Source organism: Lissotriton vulgaris, chromosome 12 (assembly GCF_964263255.1).
Source record: "Lissotriton vulgaris chromosome 12, aLisVul1.2, whole genome shotgun sequence".
In the NCBI taxonomy this organism is placed as follows: Eukaryota; Metazoa; Chordata; class Amphibia; order Caudata; family Salamandridae; genus Lissotriton; species Lissotriton vulgaris.
In genome coordinates, this window is record NC_141700.1 from 163,724,358 (window position 1) to 163,748,587 (window position 24,230).

Here is a 24,230-nt window from a genome sequence, read left to right on the forward strand (position 1 = left end):
CAGGCAACACAGTAGCACTTGTTTTACTGGATCTAAGTGCAGCCTTTGACACAATATCACATGCTATGTTGATAAACGCCTTACAATCCCATAGGGGTTACTGGTTCCGCACTTAGCTGGCTAACTTCTTTTCTCACCTGTCGTACTTTCCAGGTCTTCTCTGCTGCAGCAAACTCCAAGATCCACTCATCTCCTTATGGAGTTCCCCAGGGGTCTATCCTTAGTCCTCTGTTGTTTAATATTTATGTTAGACCCCTGGCAACGATCGTTGAAGAGGCTGGGTTGTCGTTATTTTCATATGCTGACGACACGCAGATCATTTTTTCGCTTTCTGCGGGAAAAGCTTCAGAGCAATCTGCTCTTCAGACTGGGTAAAGTTGCATCATGGATGCACACCAATTTTCTCAAGCTTAATGGTGAAAAAACAGAGGTCTTGGTGCTGGAGAAAGACAAAGAGCTCTGGGGTCCGCAACATTGTCCCATAGAAATGGGTGCGGTGCCGCTACCTTCCCATCATGTTCGCAACCTCAGCTTCATCGTTGACGATTTACTATCTATGCATCAACAAGCTATGAAGGTTGCTGCAACATGTTTCACCATTCTGAAATGACTGAGAAAAATTGTTTGGATGCTACCTAGCCCCACCCAGAGAACCGTAGTCCAGGCTCTTGTTACTTCTAGACTGGACTACGGTAACATCCTCAATCTTGGAGCTAATAAAGATGTAACACGTAAGCTACAGAGGGTACACAACTCCGCTGCCAGATTGCTCTGCCGAATTCCTAGAGCAGCCTCGATTTCTGGCTCCTTAAGGGACCTCCATTGGCTAAGGGATGAAAACCGGATCATGTGTAAAGCTCTGAACTACATGTTCAGAATTAAGCATGGCACGGTTCCCCTGTATGTGCAAAACTTAGCCCACCTCCATTTGCCTTAACGCACCCTTAGATCTACTACTCAGGCTAAATTTCAGATGCCTAGGATTAGACTATCCTGTATGGGCGGCCGTTCTTTCTCCTACTTGGGCCCTGTATTGTGGAATGGTCTTCCGTTGTTGCTTCGTACACAGACTAACTTTATACTTTTCCGCAAGTCACTTAAAACTTGGCTTTTCAATCACTAAGTTCCTTTCCCTTATCTCCTGCTGTTTCTAATGGGCACCGGGAAACCCTTTTAGGTAGCTGTTGCGCCTATATATAAATTTAAAAAAATTAAAAATAAAGAAATAAATACTAACCTTCAAGTTCATTATGAGGAAAACGGATGCAGAGTATCTGTCTGGCAGAGCTCCTGTCATCACAAAAAAGAGTATTGTTCTTTTTCCAAAATAGCTCTTTATTGCAATGCATGGATGGGGATGTCCAAGCACTGCAATGCAGGGATTATCAGCCTGATTCATCAAGCCGAAATCGGCTCGCAAAGGGCCAGATTCTGAGAATCTGGCCCTTTGCAAGCTCTATTTTTGCATTTGGGATTCATCATCCCAAATGCAAAAATCGGTAATAGCGATGTCGCAATTTTGCGAGGAATTACATTTAAGGAATCTCTATTTGAGATTCCTTAAATGCAATTCATCATCCATTAAAAAATTGCGAAATCGCAATTTCGCCCGCTATTTACCGCGAGGTCAAACCTCGTGGTAAATAGCGAACACTTAGAAAAATGCTTTTAAAAGCATTTTTCTAAGTTGCATGTTGCACACACACATGTCCTTTGGACATGTGTGTGCGCAATACCTGTTTCAATTTGCATTTAAGGGGTGCTACAGGGTGTCCTTTGGACACCCCTGGCTCCCTTTAAATCGCTATCTTATTTGCGAATAGCTAATTGCTAATCGCAAATAAGGAATACTCCCTATTCATTCCTATGGGCCTTTTGGCCCATAGGAATGAATGGGAAGTTATTCCTTATTTGCGATTAGCAATTTGCTAATCGCAAATAAGGATTGTGTAGGAATCGCAAATCTTTTTGCGATTCCTACATGAATCCCGTTTTGCGAGTCTGTAATAGCGATTTCTTATGAATCGCTATTATAGACTCGCAACACGGGTCTATGATGAATCAGGCTGATAGTTATATTCTTCCTTCCCTACCACCCAAAAAAAGAAACTACTGGTAGATGACTGCCTGAAGCACTCCCTGTTGGTTGCACAACAACCTTTGGTTGTGTCAATATCAAGAAGCAGGTCATTTTACTGCAGCTACAAGGCTGGAGTGATGCTATATGAAGAGCTGCTCTGTGATTTGGGCCAGAAGCACTGAGAAAAGGATGCTGGAGATCAGTGCAGAGTCTGTAGTGCTAGGTCTTCACCTGGCTCAAAGAGGAACCCTACTGGCTGATGATGGGATTTCCGACGCCTACAATGGCCATTGTACACAAATGTAATGACAAGGCAGGCGCTGGCTGCTTCATGACACAGAGAAATCCCATTTCCTCTGTGCCGCACCACATGGTATCCTGTGAGATGTCTGCCACCATATCCAGTCAAGTACTCACACCTCAGAACAGGGCCACCCAATGAACCTCATGTTGGCCCAATACCAGACCTTAACAAGAGAAGCACTGTTGATGTTCTCCAATTAGGAAGACGGGTGGGAGCCATTTTAATCAATTTATTTTAAAGACAAAGGCAAGCCAACCACCAGGGGACACAGGTTGCAGTGCGTTTACGAAGATCAAAAGCAAATTCAAACTATAACAATCAAAGTGACATGCCAAAGGCTTTGGACATAATGACATTCCAATGCAAGCCATGCACGTGGCTTGGCATGAGTAATTATAACTATAGGATGAAATAATGAAAAATTACATGACTTCTCCTCTTGGTAAAAACAAACAAAATATAATGAAAAAGCTCAAATAAAACAACAAAACAGAATAAACCCCAACAATAATCCACATACAACCTCATACAAAACAAATCTAATACACAAGTACCTTCCCAAAAGCAACAAGGATCTTAATGATACCTTACTAGTTGGACCCTACTCCAAGAACTCCTACAAACAAGCAAGGCATCAATAGATTTATTCTGGCTAAATTAAAATCTCTCATCGTTCTGCTCATTCACACCACTACCTGGACACTTGCCTTTTCCCATTTTTCTCCCAATCTCACTCTGAACCTTGACCAGCCTCATCATTCCACCAATGACAACAATCAACATGACTGCATTCCCATACACTCTGCAGACAACTACATAATTACAAAAATTATTTTCGAATTTCATAACATGACCTGTGTTTTGTATTGACTGCACACACCAATCTTGAATTCCATCACCTTCAGTCCCCGTCATTTTTCGAAGGACAATTTTTGCTTGGCTTGTGCCTCAATAACCTTCTTCACAAATGTGTCAAGGCCCTTAGTAGGTACATCCTGTTAAATCCACTTTGTCATTCATCCCCGACACACTTTGGCGGAGAATTTGTGCCCCCTGAGTAATTTGAAAGGAGTCACTTTAGTTGTTGAGAGAGGTGTAGTGTGATAAAACGCTCCGCCCATCATTTCCTTTGGATTTTCTTTGTTCGCCATAAGTTGGCAGGGTATGCTCAGACGTGAGTCCCTTGCTCACTTTGCCACTGGATTCAAGCAAGCCGGGCTGAAGAAGGCTGAAATGCCAGAAACCGGTCCTCAGTAGCTTGTTTCCGGTCCAGGGAAGATATGGCTTGGCAGTTTGGGTTGGACTGTTCCCATGAGGCACAGGGTCAGACTGATTTCCATATGGCCATGTCTGAACTGGGGTGGCAGAGTGGGCTAAAAAACGGTGATGGATTAAACCCAGATCAGTTGACTGGGGGTGAGTGTTTGTATTGTCAACGCTCCGTCCATCATTTCCTTTGGTTTTTCTGTGTGATAAAACCACAGCATGGATTTTGCAGAATTAATTACTGCACAGCCATTAGATGCATTCCACAACACACGGTTCATATGCTCAACCAACTGGTTGGCTTCTGGATGGTATGATGACCTTTTGAGATGTTTGCTTCCCCCAAATGTATAAATGCACTAACCTCTTTGCTGACAAATTGTACACCATTGTCGGACATATGATTTGAAGAAAAACCTACTTGTATAAACACATCTTTCAAAAAAATCAACAGCGACTCTGGAGCAAGGATCCAAGGATAAGTCTAATAATTGACATCACTAAGGCATATTTGAATTGTGTATGAAGTAAGCTGAAACGGTCTTCCAAATCAATGCTGACTTTTTCTTATGACCTAAGGGCCAATTCAATGGGATGCAAAGTCATACACACTGCCTTCAAACCCTTCTCATAACTATTGCCTACAAAACAATCTCTAACCCAATCATCAATATCACGATCCATATGAGGCCACCAAAACATCTCAGAAATTCTGAATTTGGAGAAGGTTAGGCTTTAATGCCCTGGAGGAATGAGCCTATCACCTCACATGAGAACCCAATCTTCAACCGAAAATTCCTGAGACAGTTTCACAAATGGCTGGCACTCTCCCCCAACATTTATTTGGCCACCCATTCGTTACCAAAGAGACCACTTTATCCAAAATGGGATCCCTTTCTATTTCAGTTCTTCATTCAAGTTCAGAAACAGCAGACATGGATTCTAATCCCACAAATGCAATTAAACTCCTCTCATTGTCTTAATCCTCTGTTTTTTTCAATATGACAACCAGACAGGAGCCATAAGAGATAATCAGCCCTTAAATGTTTACAACCTTAAATACAAGCAATGTCAAAATTGTAGTGCAACCCCATGGTCGTCAACGTAGCAATCCTTGAGGTTTGGCCATTTATCTTATCACAATCAAGGATTGAGACTAGTGGTTTGCCCAAGAAATCCTTTTGCTCAGAGGCAAGGAAGACATTTCTGGATAGCCAACAAGCAAGCAATTCCTTCTCTATAACAGGGAGAAATGTTATTCAGCCCCTCTTAACATATGTGAGGTGTAACCAATGGTGCACTCTTCACCCCTTTTGTTTGCATGATTATAGCCCCTAACCAGAGGTTACCGGCATCAACTCTGATGCAACATTGGAGACTTGGGTCATATGACTTTAAAGCTTTGGGGCTGATTACTGGCACGTTTGATCCCAAGTGAATTGTACATTCATCTTTAACAAACCTGGATATGGTTTAACAGATGTAGCACAGTCATGGATAAAACCAGCAGAAAATTTGCACAGACCAATAAATGACTTCGGACCATTTTTCAAAGGGGGCGGGGGGCATTAACAATTGCTCCTACCAGACCAGGTCTGGGCTCAATACCATCATCCGAGATCATGAGTCATACACATTCCACCAGGTCTTTGAAACATTCATATTTTCCAAATTCAACGACACACCATGCTTCTGCGTTGTCACCAAAACCCTCTGGAGTATGTTATATTTCTGTCACATTGTAGCCTACACATTGACTTCGTCTTGGAGCATAATTACCCCTTTTCTAGTTTTGAACATCTGGTATATAATACTCTGAAAAGCAGAGGCCACTGAGACAGTCTGAACAGCATTCAGCAATATTGGTATGTACCAATCGAAGATATGAGAACAGTTTAATGTCTTGACTCGGGATCCAACATGAACCAATAGTATACAGCAGCCAAACCCAATTTTATAAACCATTGTGAACACCCTATCATGGCTAGTATTTCCATGATCTTGGGCTGAGGATATAAATCCACCCATGTTGCCTTTTTAAGGCTGCATAGGTCGAAACACACCCTTAAATCCCTACTGTGCTTGTGCACTACTACCAAAGGAGAAAGCCATAGATATAATTCAATCAGCTCAATTATCACTATTTCACATAGATCTAACAGTTCCTCTTCAAGGTCTTCTTTAATATAGAATAAAACTCTGGACAATTTATGTTTTATGGGACTAATCCCTTCTTTGACTTTCATTTTATGCTTAAACCCCTTTATGATTACGGACTCCGTTGCAAAAACAGAAGGGAACTTTTTTAAGCAAATCATAAGTGACGACATCACTGGCTAATACAGAGAGCTGATACTTGGCATTGGGTCTCAAAACTTTGTGAAATAATCCTTGACGGACCCAAACAAACCTTTTACTCCCACATACATTTTGACAAAACTTTTCCCATCTCCTGAATTCTAAAACATCTTCAAAAACCAACAAATCAATCTACTTTGTTTATATGACCCAGGTGCACGATCAGGATGTTCTAAAGATCTTCCAGGCCATGTTTCCTCAAAGAAACATTCTGTAATCATTATTATCCAGGCTCCTGAGTCAACAAGCAAAGGTATGCTTCTGTAACCCATTCCTCATCCACATACAGATCAACATATTTGCAGTTATGCCCTTTCACAATCCTATCATTGACACTGACAACCATCATCATCTCTTTTAAATCCTCTTGGATTTTTATCAAAGCAATGTGCCTGGACTGGCATCATTGTTCATCATCCCCTCTCCCCATTTGCCAGACTGATATATTTTGTTAAAGTGTCCCACTCTGCTATATACTCTGCAAGGTACAGTTTTGGCATCATTCCGGGCTTGGTTACCATACCTAAACCATATGTAAGAATGTCTACAAAAAAATGTTTATTCCACTTTTAAAATCATGTGAAATCTTGTCATATTTGCGACATTAACAACGTCAACCCATTTGTTTTCTAATTCCTTTATTGAAGATCGAGATGTTTCTTTGCTTCTGGCAATTCCTATGGGTTCTACTACAGATGCCACTGAGAGAAGCTTTAGCCGAATCCCTATATCGGTACATATACAAATAAATTGATTGAAAACTAGCTGTCCTGTGAAACCTTCAAACTGGAAAGCTGAAATGAGTTGCATTAATGCTGATTTACATTAGTAGATGTCTTCGCCTGACTTTTGTCATCTCTTGAAAACGTTATGATGGAGAACAACTAAGCAAGATTGTACATCAAAGAGTATTTACATTTTCTTTCTCTGAAACACTGTACTCAATCAGACAAATGAGACATCGAGATGTGCCTCAATGGAGTATAATAGACTCTAGATCACTAGGTCTTTCCAACCTTTACAATTAAAATAAAAGTATAGCATGCTGGCCATATTAGGATCAGGCATGTGCCAGCAGCACTTTAAAGATGAGGCATGTAGGAGAGAGTGGTGTTTAGAAGCTGTGGTAGGAGGTGACCACGGCATGGGCTGGTGAGGCCTTAAAGCTGCTGGTTGTAGTTTTCAGAAGTGAGTCTCAGTAGACTGGACCTCAGCAGAACTACTTTTATACTTAATGCAGTCATGATTGGAAGCTGCACTGGCATTAGATCACCAAACAAAACTGAAATGACATTATGCAACCATCTCCAATTTGCCATTGGATGATCCAGCAAATTAGTGACAGTCTATCCAAGCAATGGCGGGTAACTACTAGCAAGAACAAGCCAATGGCTGAAGAGGACAGATACAGACCCCCCTTTCAGATGGCTGCATGTTGTTTTGTATGGTGTGTTATTGTTGGGTATATGTAAGTGTGACAAGAGGTCTGCACACATTTCTCTGCAGTTTAGCTATGCAACCATAATAACCCACCCCCAGTTATATACAGATGTACTTCAGAAATCTCCTTTACCCACTACCTCCACCTGTGATAACCAATGAGTACAGCTGTGCTCAGTGGATACTAGGCATGGACACAAGGGACATTTCCCCCCGTTTTCACCAGCAAAGGAGGAAGAAGCAGTGTAGACCCAACCCCCAAACCCTTGGCTACAACATACTGATAGGAAAAAAACACATAAAAATGAATATTGTTCGTACAGCAGCTTAAAAAATCGATGAATTCCGGAACATCAAAATTCTTTTCTACAGTTAGAAAAGCAGACACATGAGTAACAAAACGTTTTCATGCACAGCACACTTGAAGCACTAGACTAATTATTTAAGCTGACGCAATACTCTGCTGTACATTACATTTGGCGACTTTGCTTTCCTTTTTTCAAAAAACATATTTTATTAATTTTGCAGGTGTTACAGTGTCATTGGCCAAGTGGCTCACCGTGAAGTTTAGTAATTTCTATCCTCTCCAACATAGAACCATGCACAGTCTCGTCCACCATCCCCTCATTTCCCCATTTATCCTCCTCGACCCGGGTTCACCAATACCACAGTGCCTCTTCTGCCCCTTAGAGTACATTCCTGGGCAGTAGGCTGCCGCTCACTGTAGCTTGACGACCACCAATAGTTCATCTCAGGCCTTGGTGCAGTCCATCGCCCAGTTGGTGTCCTCTGTTTATGTTCCATCTCCTTGGTGGCCTGGGCTGATCTTCCTCCACCTCCTCGCTATCCCAGATTTACCCAAACTTTTTGGGACATCCTCTGCCCTTCTATACTAGCGTTTTTATTGCTCTGCACCTATCTATTTCTGTTACCCTGTCCAGCATTTGTAGTTGGTCTGGTCCCCCCAGGGCACGAGTCGGGAGTACACGTGAAAGGACGGCGTCCCTCCACTATTTTAACAGGGTGAACGCCGTCCACCCTGCCAAGAATTTGGGCCGCACTGAATAATGTGCTGAACTTGTCTCGGTGTAATTTCCAAACACCAGGACACTTTCAGCAGCGCCTGCACGTTGCCTGCTTTCCATCTGCAACAAGCAGCAACAAGCAACAACGTGCAGGCGGGGACGGGCTTTCTTATTTCTGACTCCTGCTGGGCCCATAACAAAGGCCGAATCTGAGGGGTCATCAGGCCTCCTTTTGTTCTAGTCTCCTGGCTGGGAGCAGTCAGGAGCCTTACACCTAGAAGTAAATGCAACAGAGGGGAAACAAAAGTTAGCACTTCACACATATTTAAGAGAGGCAGCTTTTCACTTTGTTCTGGCTGTTTACTAGATATGCATGCACTGTACGAATGTCAGATGTGTTTGTCTCTCCCAGTATTCACACAAAATAAATGTCATTTAGATAGCACATACTACCCCTTTGGAGGCGTTGAAATAATTTAAGTACCACTATTTTTTTCTTGTATAGCGCTACTTATCCCAAAGCAGAGGGTCAGAGTGCGTCACATCACAAATACATATTAAAGTCGTGGCTTGTGATGCCACTTCCTAGGATGTCAATTCCTGTAATGCCACCTGCATTGTCATGTGCCGGGATGTCATGTGCTGTGATGTCATGTTTCATGATGTCACGAGCAGTGAGTAGGTTAGTGCCCCCACTTCTTTTTTTAGGACTTGTGCCCTGGCTCTCCCCCACTTTCATTGTTAGCTGTCAGTAGGCCCAGATTGATCAATTTCTTATGGTGTGATATAATATCTTTAGCCCTGCATACTCCCAGTAGTATTTTATTTTCCTTTTTTGATAATAAAATACAGTCACAATTTTCAGCCTTCAAGCCAGAGGGCAGATTCATTAAGACTTTGCACCACTGCAAAGTCACTCAAAGCAGTGCAAAGTCTTGATAAAGTATTTACTTTCCAGCACAACACATTCTGTGTGCTGTAAACTTTTCCTTACAGTAGTGCAAACAGAGCATTACATTACTTAATCATACTTTGTACCACGTAGGCGTTCCATGGATGGCACTTTGGCATTCCAATGCTACCACCAATGGTTTTTAGGTCGAGTAATTTTAATTACTCGAAACCTATTACATCTGAACCAAAGTCTCTTAAACCAGCCGGATTTCCTACAATGCATGTTGTGCAGTGAACATGAAGCTTCCCCAGGCACATGCTTGGCCTCGCAGACCACCATCAAAGGCTTCTGCTCCCCCTTACTCACACCCCATCCCCATATGCTCCTTTCCTCCCTCCCACTCGCTTGCACCCCCATCCCGCCCCACCAGGCTCTTGCAGCGCAACGCTTCACCAGCGCTTCCCTCCCACTCGCTCACTCAACTTCTCCCTCGCCCCCCACACCATCCGACTTGTTTTTCGTGTTCTCTTTCCCTTTCAGGCACCCGTACTCACTGCACCTCCAGCAGCCTTCTCCCTCTGTCTACTCTACAGCCGTCACCAGCAGAACAGCCCCTCCTTCCTCGCCAGCGCTCCCCTTCTCCCCTTCTCCCCCCACCCGACTTGTTTTTCCTCATTATTGAACGAAAGCCCCTTGAAAGACGTGCATTCTGGAATTGTGCTGTTCAAAAACCTCTCCTGTTTGGTTTAATTTATTATAGTGTTGCCTATAGGTGTGATTGCTATATTTTAATGTTCTTTGTTCTCTCCTTTTCCTGTTCGCTTCGTCTTAAAATGTACCATTTGATTTTTTGTTCATCTTTTATGTATGATGATATTTGTATGATGAACATATACTGTTTATATTTGTAATGCCAACTGAAAAAATAAAATCAAGGCCATATAGTCAGCATAACAACTGACTTCTTAGTTCACTAATGTCATTATCGTCTAGTCGGAGATCATGAGTGTTTTGAACTTCATGTTTAAAATGAAATTTTTTTCATTAATTCTTCTCAGAGTTTGTGATATGCTTCACCGACGTGTTTTAGATTTCTGAAGAGACTTTAGCATATGTTTAAATGGCGTTTGTTGCACGACTTACATGCCGGAGATTTTCATGCCTCAGGTCGTGTACGGGCTGTAGATAGTGGCGTGACTGGATGTGGCGTAAGGGCCAGAGCGGCCGACATTGCAGCTGTGGGACCAGGTTTGAGTCTCCGGATTGGCTCAACATCTTGTGAAAATTGGCAAATCACTTATCTCCCCAAGCCTACCAAAAATGACTGTGTAAGATAACTGGTGCTTATGTAAAGCGCTTCAATACCTTCGGGTCGAGTTCGCGCAATATAAAACTGCCACCCTCCCACAAAAAAATCCTCTACATTCCTTTTTTTTTAAACTTGGAAGTGACACCCGATGTGGAAGGGCGGGAGGCAGAGGAGGGGCTGGTTGTGATGAAGGTCAGTAGCAAAACCTCTCAGTTTGAGTTAAAAACATACAACCGGCTCATGATAAACACATTTTATCTCAGCGGTTCCCGCGCTACGTGCGGCCACTTTTATGACGAGCGCTCCCTGCTGACTGACCCGCCTATTACAAGCGCTCACTGCGGCTTCTGTGGGAAAACCAAAGCGCTCGCGGACTGGAACGCGGCCCGAGATAAAACTAGATAAACAGACGTGGTTTCACGTCCTGCTTTGTGCATTTCTCGCTCTAATCCGAGCCAATTGCCACTACACCAGCACTTCCCTCCGATACATCTGCAGCTCCACTTTTCACTCGCTTACATTACCTGCAGCCCCACATCTAGGCTGCACAGATGTTTTCGTTTATTGTACAAAGGGGTATTTATTCACTAGGCAACTGGTGCCTTGAAAATAAATTAACTCCCAAGGACACCCAGGGATTTATTTCTAGGTTCCAAGGCATGCGTAGGGCCATCCTGCGTTAAAAGCACATATGCAGACAGTGATCACTCAGCACCACTCAACGCCACAGCACCATTCAACGCCACAGCACCACTCAACACCACAGCATCACTCAGCACCCCAGAATCACTCAGCACCACTGAATGCCACAGCACCCCTCAACGCAACAGCACCACTCAACGCAACAGCACCACTCAACGCAACAGCACCACTCAACGCAACAGCACCACTCAACGCCACAGCACCACTCAACGCCACAGCACCACTCAACGCCACAGCACCACTCAACGCCACAGCACCACTCAACGCCACAGCACCACTCAACGCCACAGCACCACTCAAAGCAACAGCATTACTCAACGCAACAGCATCACTCAACGCAACAGCATCACTCAACGCAACAGCATCACTCAGCGCCACAGCATCACTCAGCGCCACAGCATCACTCAGCACCACAGCATCACTCAGCGCCACAGCATCACTCAGCGCCACAGCACCACTCAGCGCCACAGCACCACTCAACGCCACAGCATCACTCAAAGCCACAGCATCACTCAAAGCCACAGCATCACTCAGCACCACTGAATGCCACAGCACCCCTCAACACCACAGCACCCTCAAAGCCACAGCACCACTCAATGCCACAGCACCCCTCAACGCCACAGCACCCCTCAGCGCCACAGCACCCCTCAGCGCCACAAAATCACTCAGCACCACTGAATGCCACAGCACCCCTCAACGCCAAAGCACCACTCAATGCCACAGCATCACTCAACACCACAGCATCCCTCAACACCACAGCATTACTCAACGCCACAACCTCACTCAATGCCACAGCCTCACTCAATGCAACAGCATCACTCAACGTCACAGCCTCACTCAATGCACACAGCATCACTCAACGCCACAGCACCACTCAACGCCACAGCACCACTCAAGGCCACAGCACCACTCAATGCCACAGCACCACTCAATGCCACAGCACCACTCAACGCAACAGCACCACTCAATGCAACAGCATTACTCAACGCCACAGCATCACTCAGTGTCACAGCACCACTCAGCGCGACAGCATCACTCAGCACCACTGAATGCCACAGCACCCCTCAACACCACATTACTCTCAAAGCCACAGCATCACTCAATGCCACAGCACCACTCAACGCCACAGCACCACTCAACGCCACAGCACCACTCAACGCCACAGCACCACTCAACGCCACAGCACCACTCAACGCCACAGCACCACTCAATGCCACAGCACCACTCAATGCCACAGCACCACTCAACGCCACAGCACCCCTCAATGCCACAGAATCACTCAGCACCACTGAATGCCACAGCACCCCTCAACGCCAAAGCACCACTCAACGCCACAGAATCACTCAGCACCACTGAATGCCACAGCACCCCTCAACGCCAAAGCACCACTCAACGCCACAGCATCACTCAATACCACAGCATCACTGAACACCACATTATCACTCAACACCACAGCATTACTCAACGCCACAGCCTCACTCAATGCCACAGCACCACTCAATGCCACAGCATCACTCAGCATCACTCAATGCCACAGCATCAATCAGCACCACTGAACGCCACAGCATCACTCAGCACCACTCAACGCCACAGCATCACTCAGCACCACTGAAGGCCATAGCATCACTCAGCACCACTGAAGGCCACAGCATCACTCAGCACCACTGAACGTCACAGCATCACTCTGTGCAACCATTCAACAACAACTGGTTCTAATATGTTCTCTCAATGTTTCAAGCTTTATTACAAATGTCACAAAAAGGTGTTAATATTTCACTGCTGTTCTTGGATTTTCATCACAATAAAATACAATGAACATAATCTTCCCAAAAGTTATTTACAAAAGTTTAAGCTATTGCCATTATAAATTACAATAACTTATTTAAGTATTAATTATTAAAAAAATTAAAAGCCATTGTTAATTGTAATATTAATACATCTAAGTCATGTAAATACAACACATATTGCATTACAAATGCTATAGTTGTCATGTTTGCGAAAGTTAAAACTATTGGCATTGTAAATGACAAAGCTATTAATTTCGCTATTTTCAAAACCAACACATGAATGAAATATTTGTCATTTACAATACCAATAGCTCAAACTTTCCTAATGCGAGACCTATTGCAATTCAAATGCTTGTTGACACAAAGCCAGATCTACAAAGTTTGGCAGAGCGGACTTTGCATAAAAAATAACACCTCTTTGACAAAGGTTAAGTAGCCAAAATTATTTTTTTTCCCCTTCCACTTCATTCATCGCATGTGTGCTGCGCTAAAACAACACACATCCAAAGTATAACATGTAAATAAAAGTGTTTCAGTGTAGGACTTACTATTGGAAAGGTATCCTTCCAGTACAAAACCTATGCTAGACATCAAGCACACATCTATGCACTAAAGTGAGTGGTACTAGGCAGCTTTAAAGAGCGTCCGCACAGGGCGAAGAGATCTAAAGGCCTTATATAGTAAATATGGTCTTGCGCTGCTTTCTTCCCCCCAGTGCAATGCAGTGCAACAGCTTTGTTTTCACCTCTAAATATTAGACAAAATGTAAATATTTTGTGTGCAATGTAACGGGTGCTCATGTAAAGCACTCCAATTACAGTAGGGTCGGGTACGCGCTATATTAAACTGCAACAAAAAAAAAATAAGCTTCATAATTATGATCCTGTAAAAAATCGATTTGTGTGCTCGCTGCTATTAGTGAATTGTGGTCTGTGAATTATGGTCTGTGAATCGTGCCCTGTTTTCTAAACGTCCTCCTATCCTAAACCCAGTATTCAGACATTAGGGGTGTCTTCTCTCAGAGGCGTTGTGATAACCCCGCATTACAGTACAGTGGGGTTGGGTTTTTAATGGGCTTCTTCTGTCTTCAACTCAGCATACAAAAGTTTATAATTAACCAAAGAAAGATGGGTTGATAAAAAAGGGAAAGTAGGATTTAGGTTAATAGGAAGACTGAGTGAAAGGATGCCTATGTGTAAAAGGATGGGTGAATGAAATAATGCATGGTGTGACAGTGTGGGTGAAAGGGTGGATGGGTGAAAGGATGCATGGGGAAACGAATTTGTGGGGCATGGGTGTAAAGGATGTGTGGGAGAAAGGATAGGTGAAAGGGTGGATGGGTGAAACGATGTGTGGGTGGGTGAAAAAATGGGTGGATGGGTGAAAAGATGTGTGGGTGGGTGAAAGACGAGCTGAAAGGGTGGATGGGTGTGAGGATGAGTGTATCGGAAGGGTGGAGTGCTGAAAGAATGCTTGGGTGAAAGAGTAGATGGGTGAAAGGATGCATGAGTGGGTGATTAGGTAAAAGGATGTGTGGGTGAAAAGGATGTGTGGGTGAAAAGGTAGATGGGTGAAAGGATGCATGAATGGATGAACGGATGTGTGGGTTGATGAATGGGGGAAAGTATGAGTTGGTCATGGATGCATATCTGAAAGGATAGAAGGGTGAAAGGGTGGATGAAAGTGTTAATGGATAGATGAATGGAATAATGAAAGACTGAATGATGGATGGCAGAAAGTAAAGGTGAAATGGTGGATATCAGGAGATGGATGAAAGTATGCATGGATAGATGTTTGGATAGAAAAAGCAAGGGAGCTCTTCTAGGGAAGGATAAGTTCACTTGCTTCGCTTTCTTGGTGCCATCAGAGCTTTGGATCAAAGTGGGGGGGGGGGGGGGGGTATTTTTATTTTCTGCCTGTCCCTTGTCTACTCTGCTCCTCCCCCTCCTCCTGCATTGCAGAATGAGAGAAGCTAAAGAAAGCCAGTTCATTCATTGCATGTGTGCTGCACTAAACAGCAAACATTCAAAGTTTAAAACGTAAATAAAAGTGTTTAAGCGTAGGACTTACTACTGGAAAGGTATCCTTCCAGTACAAAACCTATGCTAGACATCAAGCACATATCTTTGCACTAAAGTGCGTGGTACTAGGCAGCTTTAAAGAGCGTCAGCACAGGGGAAGAGAACAGGAGGCCTTGTATAGTAAATATGGTCTTGCGCTGCTTTCTTCCCCCCAGTGCAATGCAGTGCAACAACTTTGTTTGCGCCCCTAAATATTAGGCAAAATATAAATATTTCTTGTGCAATGTAACTGGTGCTCATGTAAAGCACTCCAATACATTAGGGTCGGGTTTGCCCCATATAAAACTGCAACAACAAAAAAATGGAGCTCCATAATTATGATCCTGTAGAAACTCGATTTGTGTGCTCGCTATTAGTAGTGAATTGTGGTCTGTGAATCGGGCCCTGTTTTCTAAACTGCCTCCTATCCTAAATCAAGTATTCAGACATTAGGGGTGTCTTCTCTCAGGGGCGTTGGGAAACCCCTGCTTTACAGTACAGTCTTCAACCGGCAGGCAGAATCATATAATTAACCAAAGAAAGCTGGGTTGATCGAAAAAGGGAACGAAGGATGGAAGGTTAATAGGAAGACTGAGTGAAAGGATGCATTATTTTTAAATGGTGGGTGAATGAAAATGCATGGGGTGACAGGATGGGTTAAAGGGTGGAATGGTGAAAGGATGCATGGGAAAAAGGATGTGTGTGGAAAAGGATGTGTGTGGAAAAAGGATGTGTGGGAAAAAGGATGGTTGAAAGGGTGGATGGGTGAGTGAAAGAATTGGTGAAAGGGTGGATAGGTATAAGGATGCATGGGTGGGTGGATGAAAGGATGCATTGTTGGGTGAAATAATGGGTGAAGGGGTAGATGGTTGAAAGGATTTGTGTGTTGGAAAAGGGATGGGTGAAAAGATGCCTGAATAGGTGAAAGGATGGATGGGTGAAAGGATGCATGGGTGAGTGAAACGATGGGTGACAGGATGCGTGAGTGAAAGGATGAGTGAAAGGGTAGATGGGTGAAAGGATGTGGGGGTGGGGGAAAAATGGGTGGATGTGTGAAAAGATGCGTGGGTGGGTGAAAGGGTAGATGGGTGTGAGGATGAGTGGAAGGATGGGTGGATTGCTGAAAGAATGCTTGGGTGAGAGAGTAGATGGGTCAAAGGATGCATGGGCGTGAAAGGATGCTTGGGTCGGTGAATAGGTGAAAGGATGTGTGGGTGAAACGGTAGATGGGTGAAAAGATGGATGAATGGATGAACTGATGTGTGGGTGGATGAATGGGGAAAGTATGTGTCGGTCATGGATGAATAGATGAAAGGATAGATGGGTGAAAGGATGGATGAAAGTGTTCATGGATAGATGAATGGAATGGTTAAAGACTGAATGATGGATGACCGAAAGTAAAGGTGAAATGGTGGATATCAGGAGATGGATGAAAGGGTGAAAGGATGCATGGATAGATGTTTGGATGGAAGAAACAAAGGAGCTCCTCTTGGGAAGGAAGAGTTCACTTGCTTCGCTGTCTTGGTGCCATCAGAGCTTTGGCTCAAAGTGGGGGGTATTTTTATTTTCTGCCTGTTCCATGTCTTCTCTGCTCCTCCTCCTACTGCATTGCAGAATGAGAGAAGCTAAAGAAAGCCAGTGAGGCAAAAAGTGAAACTTCACTGACGCTCTGACTTTTGGGAAGGAGATAGGTTGAATCGAAAATAAATAAAAGGAAACAAGCACAAGTTGAGCCTTGCCCTTTTCCATAAGTCAGAACGTTGGATGTAAAGCTCCACACTACGGCAATCGAATATGTTAGGAAGTTTAACTGTTGTGATAAAGGGTCTCAATTTGCAAAATTCCAGATACAAAGGCATCTTTAATGACTGTGTCCAGATGAAATGTTTGCTTCAGCAAAGTGATTTCATTTAGCAGCTGTTGCTTTGCCTGTCTCTGCCTCTGGTCAGAATAGACTCGGCGAAGAGTGAGAAAGATGAGGTTTCAACGTCTGCGGATATCTGCTAAAGTTTTAACATTCATCTACTGGCGATCCAAAGAAATGTACCAATCAAAGCAAAACGGCCACAGCAGCCAGGCTGTGAAGAAACGACCAATCACTTGGGACTCTACTGTAGGGCTCTTGTTATTTTGAAATCTAGGCAGTAGCTTCCTTTGCTTGGTTTGTTGAGCCAAAGAAATATAACCCAGGCGATAAACCGCTTTGAATTAATGTTTGATGTTTTGGTGTTATACTGTCATCTAGCGAGTTTGGTTCGCGTGTGCACGTAATACATTTCCGTATTATTTTGCCGCCTATCTATTCCAATCCAGGCAATACGAGCCTGTAGCTTGTTGTATCTAAGGAAGTATACAGTTAAGGCACATTGAACAGATTATTCATGGCAAAAATTACTGGAAGTTTTGGTGCATTTTTACTCCCCACAAAATGATTTAGTAACCGTGCCATAAGCCACAAAGACGCCCCCTCAATGCTGTTATACCTTTTGGTGACGTGTCTAACCCAGGAATTCGTATCGACCTTAGATGGATGAAAGGCTGAGTGGATTTGCCAGGATTTAAATCTGATTTAGAGGCTGCATCCAGATATCTATAATAGGGACATTAACGTATACTATTTGAGCATAGAGTGTACTTAGAAACAACAGAAACGCAAGAATTAAGCGCTATATCTATTATTTTCTTATTTTAATTTGCGGCTCTTTGAAAATAGCTCAGTGGCAAATATCTTTACCGTATTGGAAATATATAGTGACATTACCTGTATACTTCCCCCCTCCAAAAAATTATCTGTTCTGTCTTGTTCCTACTCCAACACCATGTCCCTGTCGTCTACCTCTGTGCTTGTGAATGTGTGAACACTGAAATGTTTTTCCTACAGAAAATGATTGGCTTTACCAATGTTTATTTAACTAGAGAAGAAAAGCATACATACAACGTCACCTGAAATTCAGTGTGCACATGCTGCAGTATTGCTTTTTATAAGAAGAGTCATCCAGCCTCTTCACTCCATTGAGAGCACAGTCACCCAAGCCCTCATCACCAGCCGCCTGGACTACGGCACCCCCCTCGATGTGGGCATCCCCTCACAACTACTGTATAGACTGCAAACCATCCAAAACACGGCATCTAGGGTCATCCTTGGCCTCCCGAGGGGAGCTCACATCACTGCACACCTCACAGTGCTCCACTGACTCCCCTTCCAAAAATGGTGCCAGTTCAAACTTCTCACCCACCCCTACAAGGCCCTACAAAACAAAAGACCAGCCTACCTGAACAACAGACTGAACTTACCCCGACCCAGCAGACAACTACACTCAACCTCACTCTCCCATATTGTTCCCTTCCACAAAAGCAGACGTGTTACCTGGCAACTAAGACCTGGAGTAGCCTTCCATTTCCACCTCCAGAGTGCACCCACTCTACAGAAGTTCAGAGGCGGCCTAAAAACCTGATTGCTAGACGGACAACTCCCAGCAGCAGCACCTCCATCTCTCCCCCCAGTGCCTGAATATCCACATGGGTGACAAGCAGTGCTCTACAAATTAGTGATTGATTGATTCTGCACTTCCCCCCTGCCACCACCCCTCCCTCCCCAAAATGGGCCTGACTATTTTTCACAAATCAGCTCTACTGCTGAGGCTAAAATTATAAGGCCGCGTTTAGATCTGGTCATCTTCATTTGACTACGACACATTTGCCACATATACCATCAAATGAAGAGTGGCACCCTGTATAGACCGGGGCCCAGGGCAACTTGTCTCAACTGCACCGCCATGTCCTCTCCCCCTCACTACCAAAACCAGGCTCTACCCATGGTGGTCCTGCAATTCCTTTCAAAATGTGGTGAAAGACCCCTATATTTTCACTTAGGATGGCTGCTTCATAAACTTACAAATGTTATGGACTGAAGAGCACACACTCTCCCCCTCCACTGTTATGGTCTGTCGGGTCCAGACCCCTCCCCCACCTCTTACTTGTACTCTTTCTCATCCCAGTCTTTACATTATGATGGTGTTTCATGTCAAGGCAACAGTGGCAATATTAAGACAAGGCCATGTACAGCAGCAGACCAGCTCCTTGTCCAGGTGGTAAACTATTGCAGTTGCCCAAAGCTAAGCATATCAGAACACTACAGATAAGAACATTTCCAAAGAAGTACTGTATGTCATACAACAAGGCAGGCATAACACACATCCACTCTTCACAAACAAACCACACAAGGCAAGACAGACAAATACACCACCAGGCAACACAAAAACAATCAATTTAACCCAAATCAAGAACATACCAAAGGTAAAGAAATGAGAATACAACTAAGAATACTAGGGAAGCCTTCCACCAGACCCCGCTAAAAAAGTCTTTGGACCAAACTATGGGCTCTACAAGGGCCCCAACAGCGCTGGAATGCCTGGCTTCTCCTTGGGGGTGCCCAGGAGTGGACATTTCACAGGGAAAGGCCAGGAAGGGTTCCACAGCGGTATGCGTACAGTGCCAGGAAACCCCGGTTGGGGTATAAGTGCGCTTTACAAGTACAAATTCATTTCATTTCTTCACTCCTGAAGACTTGTAAAAAAACTTTTTTAGCCCCCTTCCTTTGCCCAGGCATCCTTGTGCTCCATGAACCCTTCTTGCCTCCTCGTGCCTGAAAAGATACAGCTCCCAAGGTGCAGTATATTCCTCTATGCCACCAACATGGCTGTAAACCCTCATTCACATTGGTCCTGCTTGTTAATGCCAGTCTAAGAACTCTCTTCACGCCTATTAGCTCTTTTCCACTAAGGTATTATTTACCCAGTGGTTAATACAGACTTTCTCCCTTATGTTCAACTAGGCCAGCTCTAGGGTGGTGCGACCGGTACCACCACACTGGGTGCTGATGTCAGGGGGGGGGGGGGGGGGCGTGTTTGCAAGTTTATTTTGGTTTTAAAAGCACCTGCTGCCGTGTTCCTTACATCCAGCAATTTCCAGGCAACAATAAAAATGTCAAGATAACTCCGGTGATTAATGTTCTTTCTGGAGAAAGATCGAGTTTTGTCTATTTGATATTTTGACTGATTATAAAATAGCTCAGAGGATTACTGTGCCTGCTGCAGAGAGCACGTAACATGCAGATCACAAACGGTCTATAATTTAAATAGGTCAGTCGGTTACTGCTTTTCTAAGAGACATCATTTTGTTACTTGCAGCTTATAAGTTAAAATCCCAATGTAAAGCAGTGAATTATTAGCTGTCATCAAAGAACTGCATGCACACTGCAAAGTATAGATTCGAGCATAGATTAACGTTGCAAAAAGGGTTAATTTGGGTAGAAATAGATTCTTATCATTAAAGAGAACCCCCAACTATGGTGTTCTGTATTGAATTCTGAGTTTGTGCTTCTCCAGACCAAGCACTCTTAAACTTTCCTGCCTACCAGTAAAGATGACATTTGACTCTTACACCTTGTAAGCCTCTTTCTTATGTAACATTTCCTATACACTGATTTACACACGTATGATTGATTGTCATTGTGCAATGTGTGTGTGATGCAAAGTGCTCTGACGCCCTACACTGCTGTGAGTGGTGCTATATAACTAATTAAATGCAGCTGAAAGAGAGTGGTTATGGAGACTTGAGGGGCACTGTTAAAGGGTGGTGGGGAGGGAATCCGTGGTGGAGGTGGTCATGGGGGCGCCAACAAACATTGTCGCACCGGGCGCTACCAGAGCTAAAACCGGCTTTGATGTTCAACCCTGTACTTTCAAGACAAAGACAACCTGCACACCCCGTTATCGGATGACGTAACCCTTGGTGCCCACACACGAGCAGACAGTGACCCCACACCCTTAAACCCGGACTTGGTACTAGATCAGACACAAACGAATCCTCTACCCGCAAAATGGTGAATTACACCAAATGCATGCTTTCCTCCCAGAGCCGTGAACGGTCACAGGAAGTTTAACCCCTAGCCTGCCCGAAGGGAAATCCGAAACCCCATCAAAAACCAGAAATTGTTTCCTGCAATTGAAAACCTTAGCATCCGCAGTACACTCTCTGCAGTTTGTAACCTACAACTCCACATTCCCAGTCATTCACGGCCACCAAACACATTCTCTTTAAAACGTATTATGCATCAGGTGACACTTATGATGGAAGGTCTTCAAATCGGGGTCTAGTGGCCCCCGGTGTGATAACGTCTGTACATAACTTCATCTCCAGTACAGACAACTCTACACTTATTTGGACGGATGACTCCATATCTTCAATTAAATTCCTCTCACCAGGCCAAGCATTGCATACATATTTAAAGAGGTTACCAAGTAATTGATCCTGACTAAGCTCAGACATCCATTCATCCATCCCTCCTCAGTAAAGTTATCCCTGTTAGATTCATGTAGATCAGTCAAAAACATTCCACATCTGCACACTCGGTTTCAGGCTTCATCGCCTTCTGAGAAGAAAGTCTTGACATACAATTAGCTGGTTTGCTGTTTGACCCTGGAATGTATTTTATAGTAAAATCATGTTCAATTAGTTTAGCTCTCAACAGGACAATCCGTGCAGTCAAATCTGATGAATTCCAGTTTGCTCTCCTTAATATAAATGTAAGTGATTTGTGGCCAGTGTTAATGAAAATAAACCTCTCCTGCTTAAGGTACCCTCTGCCCTTCTGCACCTTAACCCTCGACCAATTTTGTACAAGCCTTGAAAAAAAAAACTCATACTTCGGTTTGAAACACGTCTGCGGTGTTATAAATATATTGATATAATGTATTTAATATATCCACAAAAAATTAATTTAACAGCACACCATCATCAACATTTGTACTTGTACCTTTGAAGCCATGTCATAAGGTGTACAGAATTCGCCTGGCATCCATAATAATAGATTTCTATATATTAGGACATTGGCCTGTTTTCGGATCTATAAATACCCAAGACCCCTTTTTATAGGATTGGACGCAGCTTTGGCTGTGCTGGCTGAATGAAAGTATCTCGCCTCAAGTGCCAAGGCACCTCACATCGGACAGGGGTGCATCTGGGAAGCAGAGCCACCGTGAGGAGAAAATGGGACAGTTATTGAAAATTGAAAAATATTGAAAATGACTTTCATAGTTCCTCCTTCTTGACTCTTTGAGATTGCAACTCATTAAGTGAAACACCAGCATCACAGTCTTCATCAAGATAAGTTGTAAGAGATATATTTGGAAAGCACCCTTGCCCCCTCATGTACTGGTGTTATTCAGGCTCAGATGACAAAGTAGTTCATGAAGAGAAGAAGGACGATGATCAGGATACCATTCAACATCTTCATACCCAGAACCCCTAGAAACAATGTTGCCCTGTGTTGGACAGGCCACATGAAGGGCCGCTCTCCCCCGGCTCAACCAGGCCCGAGCCCAGTCACGCAAGTACCACACACCACCATTGCACGTCCTCCGTCCCCTCAGGGACCCCTGCCCTCGAACATGTTAACCTCGTGGGTCCGATCCACTGCCGGCCCACGCGCCCAGCCCGGGCCGCCATCTTGGACACTTCACCACGAGGCCGCCTGGCCCCCGATCGACCTCAACCCTGGGCCTAGCCCGGCCTCAGACATTCCGGCACCACCCTCCACCCAGGAGGTGAGCGGGCTACTTGGCAAGTCAATGGGAGGAAGAGGTGCCGATGGCTCTCCCCCGCCCAGTGCCGCTCGCCCATCGCCTCCCCGAGCGCTGGCTCCACCCCCCTGCTGGGTGTCTGGACTCCCTCATCCCGGACCTCCCGACCTCCAAGTGCGAGGGTCCGGACATCAAAGCACACCAGCCCTATAACTGGGGCAGCTCCAGAGCAGGAAGGCAGTTGTATCTTGGAGTCGAGAGACGTAAAGAGGAACTCATCCTGGACGGACTACTGGCGCTGCCGTAGCTCTGTCCTGTGCACCATCGTCCTGCCTGTTGGCGCTGCCACAGCCGTCGTAACCTTCATCCTTCATCGTCGTCGGGATCTGCTGGCGTGGCCGCGGACCGTTGTAACCGTCATCTTTCACCGGGACCTGCAGGCTCCGCCGCGGACCGTCGTCCTTCCTTCATCCATCTCGGGACCTGCTTGGCTCCTCCACGGCCCGATCATCTAGAACGCCGAGCTCGAGGATTGAGAGCTATTTTGTACTCATTGGTAACTAAGACTGTCCCGCTACCCTTTTCCTCAGCCAGAGATCAGAACCGAGGGGACCCCTGAGTCCAGACCTCCTTGTATCATACCAACGTAACCTAAGAATTGCATATAAAGTCTCGTTAACCTTCAATCTTGTGTGGTGTCCGTCTGTGGGGGGGAAGTTACTTATCTGTACAGTCGTTGGAGACGGCTCTCCCTGGAGACCTCTCCCCGTAATCTCGGCCGACCCTCCCGGTCCGTCTAACATTGGTGGCCAGCGGCGCGATCCGAATCACCGCATAACGTACAGAGAGTAGCTCACCCCACAACGAACCACAATGTCAACTAAAGAGAGCGGATCAACTGAGAAGTTCCAAATGGAAAAACTAGAGGAGTACAGCCATCGTGAACTAAAGCAGTTCTGCATCGAACTAGGTATCGCTACCACCGGACTAAGCACCAAGGACGATTTTAAGCATGCCCTAGAATCTTGGGCAGAGACCGGGGATGTCGAAGCCCCTGAGCAAAGCACCGCGAAAAATACCAACACGGCCCCTGAGGGGCAAAGAACCAGTCTCTCGCAAGACGAGATCCAAGAAAGAGAAAAAGCCCGACTACACGAACTAGAAATGGCCCGACTCAAGATGGACGTAGAACTCAAGTGGGCCGAACAAAAAATAAACTTAGAGCACCTACGTCTCCGAGAAGAAAGAGAGGAGAAACAGAGGCAAAGGGAGCTCGAGGAAAAGAAACTAGCGTACGAGCACGAACGGAACCTAGCCGAGATCAACCTGCGCAAGCAGAATAAAGAGTTAGGGGTGCCCGACAGACCACACACCCCAGGGACCACGGAGAAAAAAGTACACATCCCCAAGGATGTTGTCCG